The sequence below is a fragment of the Accipiter gentilis genome, chromosome 5 (assembly GCF_929443795.1).
Source record: "Accipiter gentilis chromosome 5, bAccGen1.1, whole genome shotgun sequence".
Lineage (NCBI taxonomy): Eukaryota > Metazoa > Chordata > Aves > Accipitriformes > Accipitridae > Astur > Astur gentilis.
Window position 1 is genome coordinate 2,136,755 of NC_064884.1, and position 19,126 is coordinate 2,155,880.

General features: G+C 48.4%; 1 protein-coding gene across 2 annotated transcripts in view; it reads right to left on the reverse strand.

Annotated features, from left to right (window-relative positions):
• The window catches only part of LOC126038705 (protein CEPU-1), a 350,563-nt gene that overhangs the window by 176,491 nt on the left and 154,946 nt on the right, over window positions 1-19,126 (reverse strand). The gene's annotated exons all lie outside the window — the stretch shown is intronic.

Here is a 19,126-nt window from a genome sequence, read left to right on the forward strand (position 1 = left end):
GAGAGCTAAATCCAGGGGTTTGGTGCAACCTGTTGTAAAATGCAGCTTCTAATAGGGTTCCCTTTCCTCCCCCCCATACATATTTCAGGAGCAGCCAGGTGTCTGCAGCGAATTAGAGACCGCAGAGTTCAAAGGGGCGCATTGCTGGAGGCGTCCCCTGCCACGTGTGCCTGAAATGGATGGGATAAATGGTACGGCCAAACAAAACCTTATTGCTTTCAACCTCGGTCAAAGGGGACCCCACCTTTTACAGCCTGCAAAGTGGCAAGTCAAGCAGCAGAAAACGGTAGGCTGACACCTGCTTTCCTGCCTGTACTCTTTCAGCCCAGGGAAAACGTAAAGGAGATTTATGCCATTTTCGGGGATGGCAACCTAAATCATACTAGCTTGCATATACAACAGTGTTAGAGACTATGCGAGCAGGTACTACAGAGGAACGGGGGCGTGCTAACCCTGCTGCCCCCCATCACTTTAGAGCCTTATATTCTGGGCTTTCCCACCATTCCCGACGAGAGATCCGGGCAGTCAAATGTCACCAGATTACACCCGTTTCCACAACGCAGATTATTCAGACAGCAGAGAGATATCCGGACAGCAGGGCTGCTGAGCTTCCCCCCCGCAACGACACGTGCAAACGCGTCCCGAGCAATTTTGCGGATCTGATAGCACCACACGTGGGTTGTGCAAAACCCCACAGCAAAAAGTTTCATTTAATGTCACATGAGCGACCTGTGCAGAGTATTAAAGCAGGGGATCAGGATATGCTAATGCTATCACTTTTGCAAACAAAACTAATGCTTTTCAAGCCCTGGAGCCACCAGACTCCTCTTCTCCTGCAGGGACTCATGTTAGGTGAGCACTGAGATCCCCCAAGGCACATGGGAATTTCATACTTCAGTGATATAAAAGATGAGGTTTTAGCACATAGGGAAGCTACGTAAGGACAGAAGAGAAAGACCGTGATGAGTTTCCATCAATCCACAATGTCAAAGGCCAGAAGAGACAATCAAATCTGACAGCCTGAAGATGCCATGCCACACAGTTTCACCCTGTAAGCCCTGTAGCAAACAGAAGGATTATTCCCTTGCGCTCCGGCAAACACTATCAAACCCGGTAACTTCTTGCTGATGCAACGGATAGGTTTTAGCGGGACAATCAGTCTTGCTTAAAAGACTTCAAGTGATGATGAATTTACCATTTTCCCCACGTAATCAAGGGATAGCTTGGTTTGCATCTGGCTTCCATTTTATCCGACTTCAAAAGATGTATTACACAAACCAGCCTGGATTTAGGTCATGTATCACTGACATCTCCATCGAAAGAGTAAGGCTTTGCCAGCGTCTACAAGCAAAACTCCTCTTCCTCCAAACCAGCCCCTCAGTGCCCGGGACAGAAGCCATCCTAGGCTGGGCTTGAGGAAGGGGACGCATCCCCGTGCTGCCTTAACACCAGTCTCCAGCCTGGGAAGCTGCGGAGAACCTCCACGAGCTTCTTGACGCCTCCATGCCAGACAGAGACGGGGCAAAAGACCCAAAAACCTGCTGCAGTGGCCAGCTCGGACCTCAAGCATCTTCTGGGTCCCGTCCGGGGCGGGGAGAAAACACGAGCAAAATAAATAAATAAAAAACCAATCTCCATTTGGAGGCACTAAATCCCCACTCCTTTCCAGATGGCTGGGAGATTTCTCCCAGGTGGTAAATATATTATTAAGAACTCATTTCACCGTGAAATTGACTATTCAAAACACAGACAGAAGTTAATATATTAGGACAACCTGTCTGAAAAACTCACGTTAGAGAGAATTTATTTTTGTTTAATATAAAATGCAGCACTACACACATGGCCTTCCTCAAGCTGCACCCCAGCAGGAACATGCGTTCCTACGTTGGGGCGGTCTGCTACAACAAGACAAAGGTCGCTGGTAAAGTCACCGTAACCGCTGGGGCTGCCCAGCCATCAAGGACATCGCCACTGGGAAGCGGTACCCGTGGCTGGGATGCTTCTCTTAGCTCCCATTGACCATCTCCTCAGTGCTTGCATTCCGGCATTCCTCAGGAGCGCAGCACTTCGAGAGAGGAAACCAAAGCATGGCAATAACAAAGATCAACTTTTCACAGCTGCTCAGAGACTTCCTTCCACTGACTAAAGAAAAAAATCCAAGCAATGTGACAAGGACACGAAGAATGTCTTTCACAGGGGCATCCCTTAGGTCAGAAGAGCCCTCTGGAGATCACCTGAACTAGTCCCCCACTCAAAGCACGGGCAGGTTTCAACCTGAAGTTGAGCCTAAACTTCCTCCAAATTTAGATTAAGCCTACACCTTGAAGCTATTTTCACTGATGCACCAAATCCGAATTCTTAAGAAGGCTGGAACCTACCACTACTAAATGCACCATTAATGCATTATTTCTTATTAACCACTGTCTAATAAGAAGATGCTTAAACTAATGTGTTTGATAAAGCGTTTTCTAGTTGAGACAATTGTTTTGATTTGGGTCATTATTTAAAAGTATCCCAGATATTGGGGGGGGGGGGGAAGCAGCATAATTTTGCAAATCGGTAACAAATGAACCTCAAAGGAACAACAAATACTTTGTATTGTTTAATTTTCTTCACAGCCTTTCTGTCAAGCAGCTTCAGCTTTCCTTTGGTGTAAGAGCTGCCCGGGGGAAGGTAAAAGAGGGTGACCTTTTTCTTCCCACTTAATAGCCAAGGATGAGAGTCTGACTCCTGGACGCACGCAGACTTCAGAGTGTGTCTTCATCATAAGCTACACAACGTCTCCAAAGTCCTAGCCCTTCTGGAAAAGCACAGATGGAAGAAACCTCTGCAAGTCATGGGTCTAGTAGACTATTCTCCTTTCATTTTAATTCAGCTGCTAATTAACTCACTTTAAGCTAACTGCCTCTATCTTGAATAAAGTGAACTCTTTGCAGACCTTTGGTCCAGGACACACATGGCTTGACAGCTACCTCAGCTGAACTTCGTGGCAGCCGTAGCAGCTGAACTAGGAGGAAAGCTCTTCAAAGAAATGCCCCAGTATCCCTGCCCTAAGCATGTCCTCTTCAGCAGCATTGCTTGGGAGCCTGGCTGTACGTTAGCCTGGACAGACATAATACAGGTTGTACAAGTTGACCTTTGAGAAGGGAAACTGGTGGAAGATACCCAAGCAGCAAGAGAACTAGAGGTGCAACAGATAACATGTGAGGGGAAAGAGTTATGCCTCCCTGGAAGAAGCTGGACATCTCAGAGACCTTAGAAACCTTTCCTAGACCTTAGAAAATTTTCATATAGAGAAACACAAACAACTCCCCTGCTACCGCCCTCCCCGAACCAGCCCGATTTATCAGGAGCAATCTCTAAAATCCAGTAGAGCCTTCCTGCTCAGACCTAGAGCAAAAAAGCCACTTGAACCCTAAAAAAGCCAGTTATCTGCAGTACTAAAAAATCACGGCCTCTCTTGCCAACTAAAGATCTTGGCTATCGGGCTACAGACGTGGCCTCTGGCTCTTTCTCTCAGTCTCTTCTCTGAGCCATTCTGCTGCGGATAAATAATTAAATACCCATTGGAACAGGGACCCGAACACACGTCTCCTCCATCCCAGCTAAGTGCCCTAGATGACGGGCTATAAAATCTCTGCTGGCCCAACAACTATTTATTCACGCAAAATGGAGCCACTTTGACAAAAGGGAGACGGAGTCATGCTCTATCCTTTTGCTCTTCAGAGAATTCACCCAGGAGCAAACACTGACAACATGGACATGTGGTTTCGCTGGCCGAACTCAAAACATTTTTTATCTCTTGGCTGAACTCGTCATCCTTCCAAACTCAACCATACAAGCAAAAATAACCATAATCATCGCAAGAGCAATTTTCAGTAATAAAAAAAAAAATGCTTTGGATGAGGAAAAACTCCTCCCTATCTAAGGTGCTCTAACTCAGCTGTTTGGACTGTTGAACGTCAACAGCCATGGTGGCCTCCTCCAACGATAGTCAGGGCCACCCAACTAAATGCAAACTCCACCAGCAACAAGCACAGTCCCTGAGGATGCTACAAGACACCTGGTCCTTTAGGAAGCCCTCTTATTAAAGGCGTCCTTCCTTGATTTGCTAGTCCATGCCAGCAAATCAATTCCCAGAGTGAATTTCTCTCTCGGCCCTCTTAGTTTTGATTCTCTTCCATCTCCCTTCTCTGGTGGAATAAGCGATCATTAATCCCGTCAAAGGAAATGAGACTTTCACTCACACATATGAACACATCTGAAGTTCCTGCAAGAAGTAACACATTACCTTGATACCCTGACATAATGAAAAATGGTTCTGGGGAACGTGTCTTGCTTTTCTTCTTTTTATCAGTTACTCATTCAAGGCACCAAAACCAGCTGTTATGAGTGGCTGGCATTTGTTTACAAAGGGAGCAGGGGAAAAAAAAATAAAATACGGAAAGCTTCCTCTCTGCATACATTCTTTCTACAAATCTGAGTGCTAATAGTATTTGACATGTTGGTAATTTGGGGTTTTTACCACAATTCATTTAGTGTGGTTCTGCTTTATTATTGTACATTTTACACAGTGATGCACAGAAAATGTTGTTGCTTTTTTTCCTCCTTAAACAATTTTATTCCTTCTAGAAATCACTCATTCATGCTAGCCACATTCTAGTCTAGCGAGGGAGGGAAGAAAAAAGCAGAAATCAAACAGAAAATAGGCAGCGAGAGAAGAGGAAATAAATGAAAAGAAGGGAAAAGAGAAAAGACAATAGGAAGAGAAAATAAGCTGAGAAATTATGCAAATAGAAGAAAACAAAGCCAAGAGCCAGAAGGGCAGAGAGGGAGCCAGCTCCCTGTGTTTTGGGGGAGCACATCCTACTTCTGCCCAGGCGCTGGAGCAAAGGAGAATCTAGAGAGTTAAGACCCATTTGTATTTATTTTCCATGGAGCTGAGCTACTCTTTAACTCAAAACCTGAATTTCTTCTCCATGCTCAGAGTGCTTGTGTGACATTAGACAGGATGTTCTTCTGGAAATCTCTGCAGTCTGAAAAAGCTGGGTAGAAAATAACTGTTCCTGCTCTATAAAAATTTTGCCCTTTCCAGGGAGGGGAAGGAGGGGGGAAAAAAGCCCTAAAGATTCATAAACCGAAGTTCCCAAATTATTTAAATTCAAGTAAAAATTGGGCCAAAGTCAACATGATCTTTACATTTCAACTTTCTTTGCTTATTAACGAAAAGAAAAATTCTGCTGTGCTTCAATCCTCCCTTTTGAGCCAGAAAAACTTTTTTTTTCCCTTATAAAAAAAAAAAAAATATTTTAAAACCTTGCAAAATACTTTAATTTCCCTCGTATTTCTTAGTTCTGCTCAAGCACTCCTTTGAAACTGGCCTGTTCTTCTGGAAAGGCTGGTCTCCCTAAATCACCATGTCCCAGCTTAGGAAGAACAAACCACCTTCCATCATCTCCTCCTGACCAACCATGGCAGAAGGGGGAGTCCATGCCAGCGAAGGGCCCACGCCAGTGCCACGAATCTCAGCCCACCCTCGGCTCCCCACGTACAAAACGGGGAAGCATTCGGTCCCTCAGCTCCCAGCATCTCGGGATAAATGGACGGACAGGAGACAGCCAGAGTCAACTTCAGTGGATGACCAGCCTGGACAATCCAGCCAACCTCTTGCGGTGGGAAGGAGCAACATTGCTCCCAAGCCATCGCTGATGTTATTGCATCTCTCTCCGAGGGCTTCAAGCCACCTGCAATCCCCTGTTAGTTAATAGGGCAAGCGAGAGATTCAACAATTGTTTTTGCTTGGGCTGCCTTGTAAAGGCTTCGTCGCTCAGCAATGAAACAAAAGGGGACTAATAACACCCCGCGCCGCAAAAGCAAGTGCCAAGGAAGAGACAGAAATCAATTATCTGGGTGAAATTCAAAGGGAGAGGAAGTGGCAAACACGTACATATCAGCAAACAGCACGCATAATCCCATTAGCACAGACGCTGTCTCCCTTGCGGGAGCGCCGAGCCAGGGAGAAAGATGATAATTAAAATAAACAAACAAAAAGTAGCCTCAACTTCACCGGTAAGGGATGGCGGGGCGGCTGGCTGCCACTGGGATGTGGTGGAGGGCACAAGAGGGACCTGAGATGAAGCTCGGGGGATCGGGACCCGGGGGGGGGGGGCATTTGCTAGGGGAGAGGTGTGGGGGGTTGCTGCACGCTTGGGAAAGCTACCCTTCCCTCTCGCCAGACGCTGCCGAAAGCGAAGGATGGTTAAATCACGACATCTTTAAGGCAACCTCCTGAAACGCAACGTCGCAAGGCTGGAGCAAACCCCAGCGAGGGCTGAGCGTGCCCTCGGGATGCGCTGCTGCCCCCCATGGCGGGGACCGGCCCCCTGACATCTTCCCCACCCCGCTCTGCAGGAACCGAGATGCTGGGCCGGTACCCCGGCAAACACACAGCCATCGACAGGTTGTGCCAAGTCTCTCCTAAATGTCTCTGCTCTCTTGGTTGATTCACAGAAAAATCTTCAAACTCCGCCTCTCGCTACTTTCTATTGGGATAAATCAAAGCAGCCTTACTGCCTTACACCAAAACACAATTTAAAACCTCTCAGTCTCTTTTTCTAACAAGGGCCGCTCTGGCAACTAATGCGGCACAAGCCAAGGGCACGGCGGAGAAACGCAACCCTTCCTGGCGGGCATCAGGAGACCATTACGGAATAGCTGAGCCAGCCGGGAAGATCTCTGCCTGCCGGGAGCCGGGGTGCCGGACGCCTGGCTCTGGGGGACACGGCTGGGCGCTCCGGTGGCACAAACCTCCGCCGGCGGCCGTCACTATAAACGCGGGGCAATTAGACCCAAAGCGGCTTTGACACAATCAGACCCTCTAAAAACAAGCAAATAGCAGCCGCAATGCCCGAGAGTGTCCGAGTTATTTTGTCCTGCGTGAATCCCCGGAGGAAGGTACGGGAGAGAGCGAGGGGATGGCTACAGAGCTCTTGCGACTGACCGCGCTTGAGAGACTCCCCGCCACAAACCCGGAGTCCACAAAAATCTCCGTTTTTCAGGACCGATGCTATACGAGGCACTTCCAGCGCAATGCTCTTGCCCTGGAGACAGATTCAAGCTGCTACGCAGGGGAATTGCAAGAAAATAACAAACCAGTATCAACACTTCTCTATTCCCTTGTCATTTCTTAACACTTGGGGCTACACGGGGACAGAGATGACCCTTTCGGTTCTCCCACAGGCAACGACATTTCAAATACTGGTGATTCTCTATGTTATCTCAGGAACCCATCTGGGCAAGGACAGGTTTGGCATAATTGTTTGCACAGCCTCCATCACAGCTTTCCAGATAAAATTTATTACTCCAGCGTAACTCTCTATTACTTTTTTCCTGAGCATCTGCCGCTGGCAGCTTTTGGAGATAGGACACTACACTGATCTGGTATTGCAATCCGTATTTCTGCTCAGAAAAGGGCTCTCTCCTCTGGAGTCTGTGAGAGTTAATGGAAAATGGGATTCACACCATCTTCCAAGGATTTGGGATCAGAACCCAAATGAGCTCAGGAAGTCAAAAAAAGTCTAAATCCTTTTCCCCTCACCCCCACGACTGCTGTCCCTAACGGAGCAGCACTCTTTGCCTCCAATTCTGGCTCAGATATATGTGGCTATTCTATAATTTATACACTGTCTCCAAAGACGACAGAGCAGCTCATAAATTTACAAAAAAAAAAAAAAAGTCCTTTGCAAGGATGGTTTTGATATTAGGCTTTTCATTTAAGGAAAGAGCAATTCAAGTTAATTCCTGGAAATTCTGTCCTTTGCCTGCTCCACTTGGTCCATCTGTCCCGGGAGCATCAGCAGCCGGGGCCAGGGAGGGAGAGGGAATCTGCAGCCCCAGGCAGCGTGCTGGGACCCGCGACACATCCCCACAAAGAAGGCAAGATTAAAATACAGTCACTTAATCCCCTGCAAAGCCTCTTAAGCGTTTATATCGGGGTCAGCTCAGTTGGTGCTTAGTCAACCTGCCTCCGAAAAGCATCCCAATCTAGGCCCCTCCACTGACTGTCAAGTAGGTTGAAATGAGGGACGGGATCAAAGGCGACAGGGACCAAGCAGATGAAGGTAAATGCCACGTAAGTAACCCTCGTTAGGGAGCAAGGGCCTTGTATAACCTCTTTTTTCACACCCATCCCCTCCCCTGGCTGCTGCCGGATCCTTCCCCAAGCCGGCCTGAGCAGGTACAGAGGGAGATTTTCCCTTCCCTTGCTTCCCAGCCCTCGAAGTTTCTCCAGGAGCAGTGGGTTTACACCCAGAAGGAAAAGGCTTGCTTCTCCTAACGACCTTCAACAGGCTCCTTACAAGCAGCTCACCAAATCTTTGCGACGTTGTCCCAAAGAAATAAGTCGAGGATCGCGTTACAGAGCGCAACCGGGAATTTTGAGGGCTTGCAGCAGGCATAATGAAAACAAAACATGTTTTGACAGTTTATTTAGGCTAGGCTTTCTGCTCTGCCACATTCGGTTTGTATCACCTCAGCAGCCAAAATTTTCCGTTTTATTTTCTCCCCCTCCCCGCCCTTAAGTCAACCAAAATTAGAAGGGAGATCCTGAGCTACAAAGGCAATCTCTACGCCAGTCCTGCTCCTGACACGTAGCCGCAGCAACGGGAGTACGCTGAAATCTGGGTTAATGGTGCATTGGAGCTGGAAATCCAGCCTTGTGCCGTGGGACGTGCTGAGCCCCAGGCTAGCAGCCTGTGCTTTCCTGGAGGAAGCTCTTCCGAGCCCGGCTGCCTCTGCTCTGCAAAGCTACCCCAAAAAGCATCGGGACCGAGGCTCCTCCAAAGCTAAGCAATAACTGGATTCACCAGCAGTTCATCTCCCCGGGGATGCAGGAGTAGCACAAACTATTTTTGCCTGAGCCAAGAGTTGATAATACTACGTGGAGCTGTCTACTTCGCAAACGCATACTGTGCAACGTAATTATAACCATAAGCACGAGCGTATATATACGCTCAAATACACACAGACATACATTCAGTTTGCGAAGTCCAGATGATCCTACAGCTGTATTTTAATATTTCAATACCAGGGTCAGAGCGAATCTCACTGTCTCCCTCTTATCTTCCCTCCGCATACCAGTGCTGTCAATGCCATCGGCAATTTTACATGTAAATGAGCCCATCCATCACTCCCTGCTCTGCAGTGCCTCACTTCCAAGACTACCATGGAGTTACACCATTAAATCTCCTGGCTTTACAATATACATCATGACATATTTGACATCAATCAGCTGTGTCAGTCCGCTCACTGTAAACCATAAACTTGCTCTGCATTCCAGCTCCGTGCACAGTGATTAAAACCTTCTCAGCCTGGCTTCCTGATTATGGTGATAAATGATGATGCCTTCCCTTCTGACTCAACGCTCGCCCATCCTCCCCCGAGTGCCCCCACCCAGGCTGGCACTCTTCCCGAGTTATCCATGGGCAATGCTCACCCCCCCATGCAGCTCCCAGGTCTTTCCCATCTACCATTTTTGGGCCACCTCATCCATCCATTCGCCTCTCTGCTGGCACCTGCATTTCTCCTGCAGCTCCACCTGCCCCCACATCCTTCAAAGTAGCTGCTGGCGCAGCTTTGACCATCTCTGGAGTTTAGGTAGAGCATCGGAAGAGACGTTCTTGGGAACGACGGTGACCTGGATGGATGTAGGTGGGTCAACAGGGTTACCCAAAGTCATCCTTCAGGTGCACAGCCAACGTCTGACAGACTTACACAGGTAGTCAGTCGTCTTTGTGTACGCTCAACACGCCAAGTGACTTCGGTCAGGCGTACCGTAATCCTGCTTCACACAGCATTGTCCTCTGAGGCACCTATAAAAACCCATCTCAGTTGTCAGAACAACTGAACAACTGATCCTTCCCTAATCCCATTTGCTTCCCAAAGAACGAGCGACGCTGCGTGATTCCTGAGGACGTCAAGCATCAAGCCTATCAAGCCGGGGACCAGGCTTCACACCACAAATGCAAGTTAGAGGGGATGGCTTCAGGCTACGGAAATTTTGGCCTCCGACTTCATTTTCATCTTTCTGCAGTGGGAAACTCAGGAAGAAGAGTTTAGCTGGGCAAGTCTAGACTTCAGCATCTGTTGTGGGGACGTATTTTTTTGTCAATCTGCCTGAAACTGCACAAACTCATTACTTCCACATCATATTTTGTATCACGCACACACACTTCTCAAAACAACCCATCTTGCTAGTTACTCTGGCCCAAGGCTGAAACCATTTTGGAAGGTGCGATCACATCACTAGAAAAACCAAACTTGAGCAAAATCACATCACCACCTACGACAACATTTTCAGATGGGTTCCTCCTAGGTTAGGAAATGGAGTTACTTGTGGAGAAAAACCTACAGGTGAATGCAAGAAGTCACAAACAAGGAGATCATTACAGTTTCCAGCCAACTTGTCTTACTAGAATTTCTTTCAGCATCTAATTATTGCTATTTCTTGCACCAGTGAAGCCACAACTTATTGCCATTACGCCCTCCCTCCGCACAGCCCCGTGAAAGTTGCGGATAGAAGCCTCATTAGGACTTGCAGTATCTAAAATAGACTCCTACGGCTTGTACCATCATTTGGGACCTTCCCAGCGGGCCTTTCTGCCACCACGTCACCTTCCGGGCACCTGAAGATAGAAGAGGCATAGGGGCTAGCTCAGAGATTATGTTGTTCCCATCTAGTGCCTTGTAAACAGCCTGAGCTGAGGCATGGAAATCGTGGGGGAAACCAGACAGGCGGAGGGAGAAGAGGGAAAAAGTTAGCGGCTTGCTTTCATTCTTGGGACATCCACAGAGAAATGATCCCTCCTTCACTGAAAGATGAATGGGCAGCTGTACAGGTTATGAGGGAGGTTTTATTGCAGATCAATAAATCTGTGTCAGAGACCCCATCTGGAGGGAGTTTTAATTTAAAGAAAAGAGTGATGAATGCCAAAAGACGATAAATCAAAAAGTTGTGAAACCCCATCGGCATTAACCTTCTATCAACACAAACACAGGCTCTGGGGCATGTGTGGGGACGAGAGTTTGCCAGCCCCATGGACCTGGGTATCAGGGCCATGCAAGACAGGGCCTCAAGGAGGCAAAAGAAACCCAGGATTTATTACTGTGGTGCTATCAGAGATCAGTGGGTGTCAGTAGGAGACAGCTCTCAGATCCAAATCAGAGCGAAAGCTGAAAAAAAAATACGACGAGGGAGAGAGTTCACAGCGACAAACTTGAGACAGGACCGACAGCAAGAGGGGAATATCCGAGATTATCTCAAATCTCTCTGCTTGAAACACAAGGCAAAAAAGCTTCCCCCCAAAGCCCTCCTTTCCATCATGTGGCTTTCTCCATCTGCTAGGTGCTGGCTCAGCTCCGAAATAGAAGTCAACCGCAGCTCCCATTGCGAGGACAACAGCGCAGCTCCAGCTCAGGCGTGCGGACGCATCCATCACCCAAACTAACCCAAACCTGGCCAAAGACGCTGGCGAGGCAGGCTGTATTAACGCCAGAAACCTTCAGAGAGAGGCTGGGGAGGAAGCCCCAGGCCCAAAGATGGGGATTCCCAGCTACTCTGCGTTACGCCTCGGCCGGAGGTCAGACCTGGACAACTTGGCTTTGCTCCTCAGAGAGGCTTAGGTCCCCGCTTAACACTAATTTAAGATGAAATCAAGTGCCTGAAGCCCATTTCACACACCTGCACTCTCCACCTCTTGCCTGAGCCCGCCTGACACCCGCACCACCTCCAGTTCAGCCTTGCTGATGCAAAAGAGAAGAGCAATGAGCTCAGTGGTTGCAAAAAGGACTGCGGGTAATTGCACACAGTATCTTGCAAAAGTGCCTTCCCCGGTCCCGTGGGTTAAAACATCACTACATATTTACTGGAGCCGGAGAACATGCTTATTACCCACACTCACACTAAGAAAACCCACTTCAAGGAAAGGCAAGAACCATTTTATCTGGTTTTATCTGACCACTGTTATTTTCAGGGTGATCAGTGATTTGAGGCGCTCTTCATACAACTTACAGAAATCCGATTTTTCACAGAGCGGGTGCTGGGAGAGCACCGGACAGAAACCTGCCTGACTGGGAGGCTTCCAAACATCTTAAACACCAGTTGCTTTTAAATTTTGGAAATGTGCACTTTTTCTGCATTCCTGAGCCGTGCTATTAATCTTATCTTCCATTAGGAAAACGAGAGCTTTTTAAAAATCCAATTTACTTTTCACCATATACACTTCAGGTTAACTTTATTTTTCACGTTACTCAGCTTGAACTAAGCAATAATCATTTCCAGATTAATGATGATAATTTCAAACACTTTTCAGAGCAGGCATCTTAATATCCTCTCTGACCAGCGGAGAATTTCCTGTTCTACAACAGGATTACATTTAGTAAGATTAAACACGTTTCTGTTTTGCTGGCGGCGGTGATGATAGGGGCTTCGCAAAAGACTCTCAGCAGCACTCTCCATCCAGGACAAGCTCAGGAATGCAAAAAACCGTGGGTTTTTTTCCCCTAAAAATAAACGCAATTAATGTTAAAAGGCATACTCCTGTAGCAGGTCCTGGAAACAGCCATCCTGCTGGAAAAATGCAGTCCTGTGCTGTGCTACACTGAGCTCTGACACTGGACTCAAAAGCTCCTTTTTATCCCTAATGTCATTAATTTAACCCTCAAAAAAAAGCCTCGCCCTACTAAAACCCTCGTCGGCTCCCCAGGCTGCAGGCTGTCGGAGCAAGGGAAAGACTCACAGGGTTTAGATCTCAGATGCACTTTACAGAGCTGGGTAAGTGCCGTCAGCTCCATCCTGCAAAGTGGAAACTGAGGCCAAGCGAGGCAATGCTGTTGCTTAATTGGTGCTTAAATTGAAAACACGAATTACATCTCAGAGGATCGAGTCAAGCCAACTGAAAGGGTGTCGTCCCAGGGGGCTGATGTTGGCGAGATTAGAAAAACCCCACTACTGTATTCAGTCCCGCTTCTAATGAATTCAGTTTCCTTTAAAAAGACAAATACTATAATATGAGAGGATATTTCACATCGGCTCTCAAGGGCTTTTTATGGGCTTTGAGCCACCGAAACAAGAGAGAAAGCACAGCAGGCACTTCAGCAGCAAAAGGCAAGCTGACGAGTTGATGGAAAACACGGACCAGTTTGGATGCACAGTCGATGCTCCTGCAATTCAGGAGCTGACGGGAGAAGGAAACTGAAGGGATAAATGGAAAAGCAGGAAATATGTGATCGGAAAGACATGAAGGAGCTCCCTGCATTAAAATTACACTAAGTTGTTGCTGATTTTCCCCTGTACCCCAGCTCAGACCTGCCTCGGAGAACTTAACCACAGCCGCGACCAAAACCCTGCCGTTCTCATGCACTTTCCCACTCTCATCTTCAGCTGAACAGGTCAAACCACAGCACGTATTTCTGCACTCAAACACAATACGCTTTCAGGCATGGAGGAAGAAAACCGGTCAGGAATTCACAAACCTTCACTAATGACTTGTGCATCACCCGTAATTCACTGAGCTGATAACGCTTCCTGGCCCCCGAGGTCTGAGCCCGAGTTTTAAAGGTAGTGATGTTTCCCCAAGCAATAGTTCAGAATGCCTGGAGTCATTCAGAACAGGGCTGCTAAAAAAAAAACCCAAACCCAAACAAACAAAAACCCAGAATCTAGAAATTAAATCTTAAAAACCCAAATCCTTCAGTCAGAATGGGCAATATTAAGGATGGAGCAAGGCAGAACTACACGATTAGAGCCCATTTCTGCAGCAAATGTCTAATTAGAGGCTGCCTTTCCAAAGAAATGTTACTGGGTTTGTCTTTTTAAGTGGGGTGGGAGAGACCTGAGGATCTCCCAACTGCAGGATAGGGTTTGAAGAGCAAAAATGCCCCGGACAGATGGAGAAGCCCCAGGCCCGCAGAAGGCTCGGAATTTCGTGCCGTTTGGCTCAGGGTTACCCCTCTGATGTCAATCTGTACCAGACACAGGCAGTGTGGGGAGATGAGCAAAGGTGCTGGTGACTGCCAGAAAAATCCACTGCAACTCCCAGAGATATTGTCACTTTTTTCCTACCCCTTTGATCCATCACCTTTTTTTTTTTTTTTTTAAATTTTGTTTGTCTTTCCCCAAAGGACATTTGCTCTCATCACAAGCCCCACCGTCAGCAGTGTCCCTTTTTAACAGAGGCTCATTCGGGACCCCAATCTCTCCATTAGCCCAACAATTCCTCCCAGGGCAAGTGAGAAAGAGGGGTTTTTTTCCCTCCTCCAACCCGAAGCCTTTGACAGAGAGGCAGAAAGGAGAGCCAGAGCGAATATTAGCGCATCAGCTTTTTGGGTCACCACTAAAAAGGATCGTGTGAAAGGAGGTCAGATAAATATTTAACATGGTTATTAATATCTGCTCCTAATTTCATTCCTCTTCCTCCCCCTCCCCGGCTCCTCCCTTTACTCTTCATCTCTTCATTTTACGCGGTTGATCCCTTTTAAGAAGGTCAGTCGGGATCATAGGACGGTGCTGTCTGGCAAAGAGGGGGCAGAAAGAGATAGCTGCAACCTTCCTCCTGAGGAGCACGGCCCGAATTAGGCTGCCTGTTGGCGATGGATGCCGAGGCATTAACGATACCCTTGGGTTTCTCCTCCCAAGTGCACAGCAGCGTTCAGCCCCAGCGTCGATTGCTGCTTAAATACGGGTTTTAGTGGTGCAAAACAGTGGTGGCAACTCACCCTTACAGATGCCTGCACCCACGCAAGGGTGAAGACCTCGTGCAGAATTGCTGACAAAACCCCCGGAGCAAAGAGGGGGCACATAATTCCAGCAAAAAGGGGCGTCTGCATGCCTCAGAAGGGCTCGCCAGTACTTACACACCAGCAGAAAAACAAAGCAGGCACCCAAAACCCACAAACCATCTCCTCCCCCACGGCTGCCAACTCTGCTAATGCACTGTCGAACCCACAGCGGTGGGTTTTTCCCTGTTTTTCCATGGGGAAAACAGGATCAGGTCCCACTTTCCTCCTTCCTGAGGCACCTCTGCAGGTCTGAGCCGCTGCCGCTAGGACCTGATAGCGCTGGCAGGCAGCTAACGCCGATGTACGCGCCGCCTTACCCCATTTGGGAACTTTGCAGCTGCATATCATGATTTTTTTCTTTTTTTTTTAAGCCTTTTTTATGGATTTCACAACACACACCTGTAGGCTATACTCCTTTGCATTTTACTTGCTGTCCTATACTGCCATCCTGCCATCATCTCTTAAAACAATATTTCTTCAGGGAGAAAAGAGGAGCGCCTCATCCCATTTTCCTACACAAACAGCCCAAGCAAGTGCTTTGGGGTCTTTGGGCCACCACTCCCGCACCCCTTCGCTCCCTGGAAGGGGTTGCCAACAGCTTCTCATTCCCTCCATACACCCAGAAACTCATTTCTCCCGGTGTCCGCACCCTGCTCGCTGGCTGCCAGGCTGCCTCTGAAAATTTACGGCTCTGCCGAGGAGCGCTGCATGACTTAGGGCCAGGTCTGGTTTAAAATAAAAGGATCCTAACTTGAGCAGATGTAAGTCATCCTGCGCCGTGCCAAACCCAAGCAAAACAACAGCTAGATAAATAATTTTAAAAGGGTGGAGAAGGAAACTCAATTCTCTCGTTTGGGTCTTGGAGATAGAGCCTGCTATGGAGAGAGGCACCCAAGGGCAAAAAGGAAAAAGCCAGTAGCCCCTCTGCCACTCCACCAGAGATGCGGGATCCCCCTCCATCTTCTAGCATTGCTGTCGTTGAACACCCAAAGACACATCCCGCGCCCAGAGATTTCAGCTTATCCTTTTGCTTCGCATTATAGAGAGACCCCAGGACACGCTGAGCGACCAGCGTGAGGGTCGAGGAGGCAAGTGCGTGAACATTAGCACAGGCATTAATTACAGCTCTTGGCGTATCCCCATCCCAAAGCAGGCTTCAGCGCGGGTCCTCATTGCTCGGGTGGCTCCAGGCCTTATTTATTTTACTCTGTTCAAACCTGCACCGAAGACAAAATTATTCACCTCCTCCTCAGCCCTTCTCCGGTGCTTCTCCTGACAGTGTTAAATGCATGGCAAACATCCATACATTCATCTTCACGGCCCTCCCTCGGTTTCAGTATTTTCCCTGTTTTACAGTCGGGAGCAGAGCCCTGGGCCCCCAGCAGTTCAGTCTCCCCGAGTAACCTTTGCCAGCAGGGGAAGAGGAGAGGAGGAGAAAAAAAAACCAACAAGAGCACCAAACCCAACGGAGCATCCAGGGGGATGAGGATGACCTTCAGGCATGGATAAAATAAACAGTTCAGACCCACAGCATCTGAAGCACGGGGCGGGATATTTACATACTTGTATTCAGGCATCTAAATTAAGAAGCCGGTCTCCCTCGGCAAAGATGCGCGCGAGAGAGCTGCTTCTCCAGGAGGTCACCCAAGGAGATGCCTGCCTGCTGCGGGACAAGGAGCTCTGCCAGGAGAAGCCAACCCCGCTGCTTTGCAGGATGGTTCCGAGGGACCAGGAGGAGGGATGCTCTGCAGGGATGGCACCCCAAGGACCCCAGTGCTCCTCGGAGGTCCGGCCCCAGCAGTCGGACATCTCCTGGGCTACTCCTTGGTTCTCCTAGCTTGGTTATAGCAGAGAAACACGGCAGCTGCAGGCAGTAGCCAACAGCCACGCATCAACGGTCCCGTTTCTGAAACCAGCCCTTAAGATCTTATTTGCATCCTTTTCTTCCTCCAAACCATTTTTTTCTTCCTCCAGACCTCCCTTCTCTCCCTTTTTCAGTATACAAAAGGTCTGCTGCTAAGCAGGGGTTGCCATGATAACAAGACAACCCCTCGGCTGCCTCGGGTGGGGAAAGCGCCCACATACAATGCCATCCTCCTCTCCCAAAATAAATAAATAAGGAGAAAAAAAAAAAAAGATAGATGCTTAGTGTAACTTGAGAGGAGTGCAGAGCAGAAATTATGGCAATTTCCTGTAACTGGAATCAAATGCCCAACTTGCCGGCTCGCAGCAGGCACTGCCATTAATTCAAACACTTGTGCGAGAGCCTGGTTTCCATTAAAGGGGCCAATTTTGAGTCCATTTCCCTGATAAACAGACAGCAGCTAGGCTCCTAAATTGGGGCTTGATAGATTTGATTAGGGCAGAGTTTGCACAGGTTGTGATTTTGGCGAGGAAAACTGCCGTTTGATGCGCAAGTAAAAATTGCACTTGAAATCCTCCAGTGCTGGCGAGGGGATCGAGATGCCCCGCATCCCGGCACCATCCCAATTATCCCCGGCAGATATCGCCGAGCGGCAACACGTTAGGGGAATCGGAGAGATTAGCCGCTGTAAAAACAAAAATGTTATTTAAACAAGGTATAACGAAGTCCAGCTATCTCCTGCGGGCTGTGGCAGGGATTGGCAGAGCTTTCTCCAGCCCCAGTTAGGGACAACTAAGCTGCAAGGAGCTCTGCTATGCGGGACCTGCTTCCTGCAGTTTTCTCACTAGTATTTCCAGCTGGGGGTTCAATTCCTGCACAGCATGGATATTTGCAGCTGGCGGCTCCTGGCGTGAAGGCGCAATGCATCTGGGACGCTCACACAGGTATTGCAGACAGACAGACAGATGACCGCAAGCAGCAGCACGGCGCTGTGTTTCAGTCCTGTGTCTTTAAACTTGAAAGAAATGAGTGTACAGAGAAGGTGGCATCACTTTTTCTGCCCTGTCCTAACCTAGCGTCAGCCGTCTCGCCAGCCTTGCCTGAAAAATCAGGTCTACAGCCCCAGCACGTGGATATTTGGGGACAGACGGCCCCTTCTCTGCGCCCCATGCCAAAGCAAGCCGCCACCATGCTACCCCGCTGGGAGAGGGCTGTTAATCCCCCCCGAGATGGGGAGCGGGATCAGAATTCCCACCGCAAAGGATGAATATTCATTTCGGCATTAAGTCCCCTATCAGGACTTCCAGGCAGGTGGTATTAAGACGGGATCTCCAGAGAGTTTTGTTTTATTCTCGGGAAGCAGAGCCCTGACTTTGAGACACAATAACTCACTTAAGGAAAGCTAATTCGCTCTGCCGGTGAATTTAAAGCGCAGCAGAAAGGCGACAGAAAAACGACAGCCTGGCAACACCTCTTGCGTCTCTCCGCGCCCGTGCTCGGATGCTCGGATGGGTACGGCTGCAAATCCCCGACTCCCCAGGTGCTCAGTCAGCCTTCGGCAGGTAGTGCAAAAGAAAAAGAAAAGAATCCATATCGCGTTGGGACCGAGTGCTGTGGTGGCATTTACCAAGATACTTTGCAACTCCTGGTCATCGTACAGGGCCGCAGGACTCTTCGGAGGATGACGCGTTGCTGGTTCTCCCAGGGAAGGGCCGTTGGGTTTTGGAGGTTGGGGTAAAGAGGGACAAAGTATTTCTTGCTATTGCTTAGCAGCCGGTACACCCAAGTGAGAAACAAAAACCCTTTGCAGGCATGTGCCAGGCTCCCAAGTGCGAGCGCCTAATGAAAACATTTGCAATTACAATGATAATATTAGGGTTTTAAAAGGAATTAGATTCTGCTGACCTAAATATTAACAGTGCAGCAAGTCGTGGCTATGTGGGCTTCTTAAGATTGCACAGCTCCTTCCCGAGGACTTACAGGCCCGTGGGGCAGGAGATGGAGCAATGCTGCAGTAACCCACAGCAGCCCTTGTCCCCAGATCTGCCCGTGCAATACGCTGCCTCAGTTTCCCCACCTTTACAAAAGGGATAAAAAAGGCTAAAACGGAAGCTAAGCATTGGGAACACGGAATATTTTTCCTCTTAAAAAAAAAAGAAAGAAAAGAAATCATCACAGAAAGATGTTTCTCTCTTCTGAAATTGCACAGTATTAAACTCCTGAGCAGTTGTGACAGGTGCTATAACAGCAGCATTCATTATCAGTTTTGTTCTGTTTAATGCTCCTCACTCACGTGCTCCTCCCCAGAGCCTGGTTTACTCCTCCTCAGACATCGCGCTGACTTTGATGCCTCTTAACCCCGTAATTGGGATCACGGCATCCCCAAGGACGCGGAGCCCAACGTCCCATCCTGCCAGCCCCCATCAG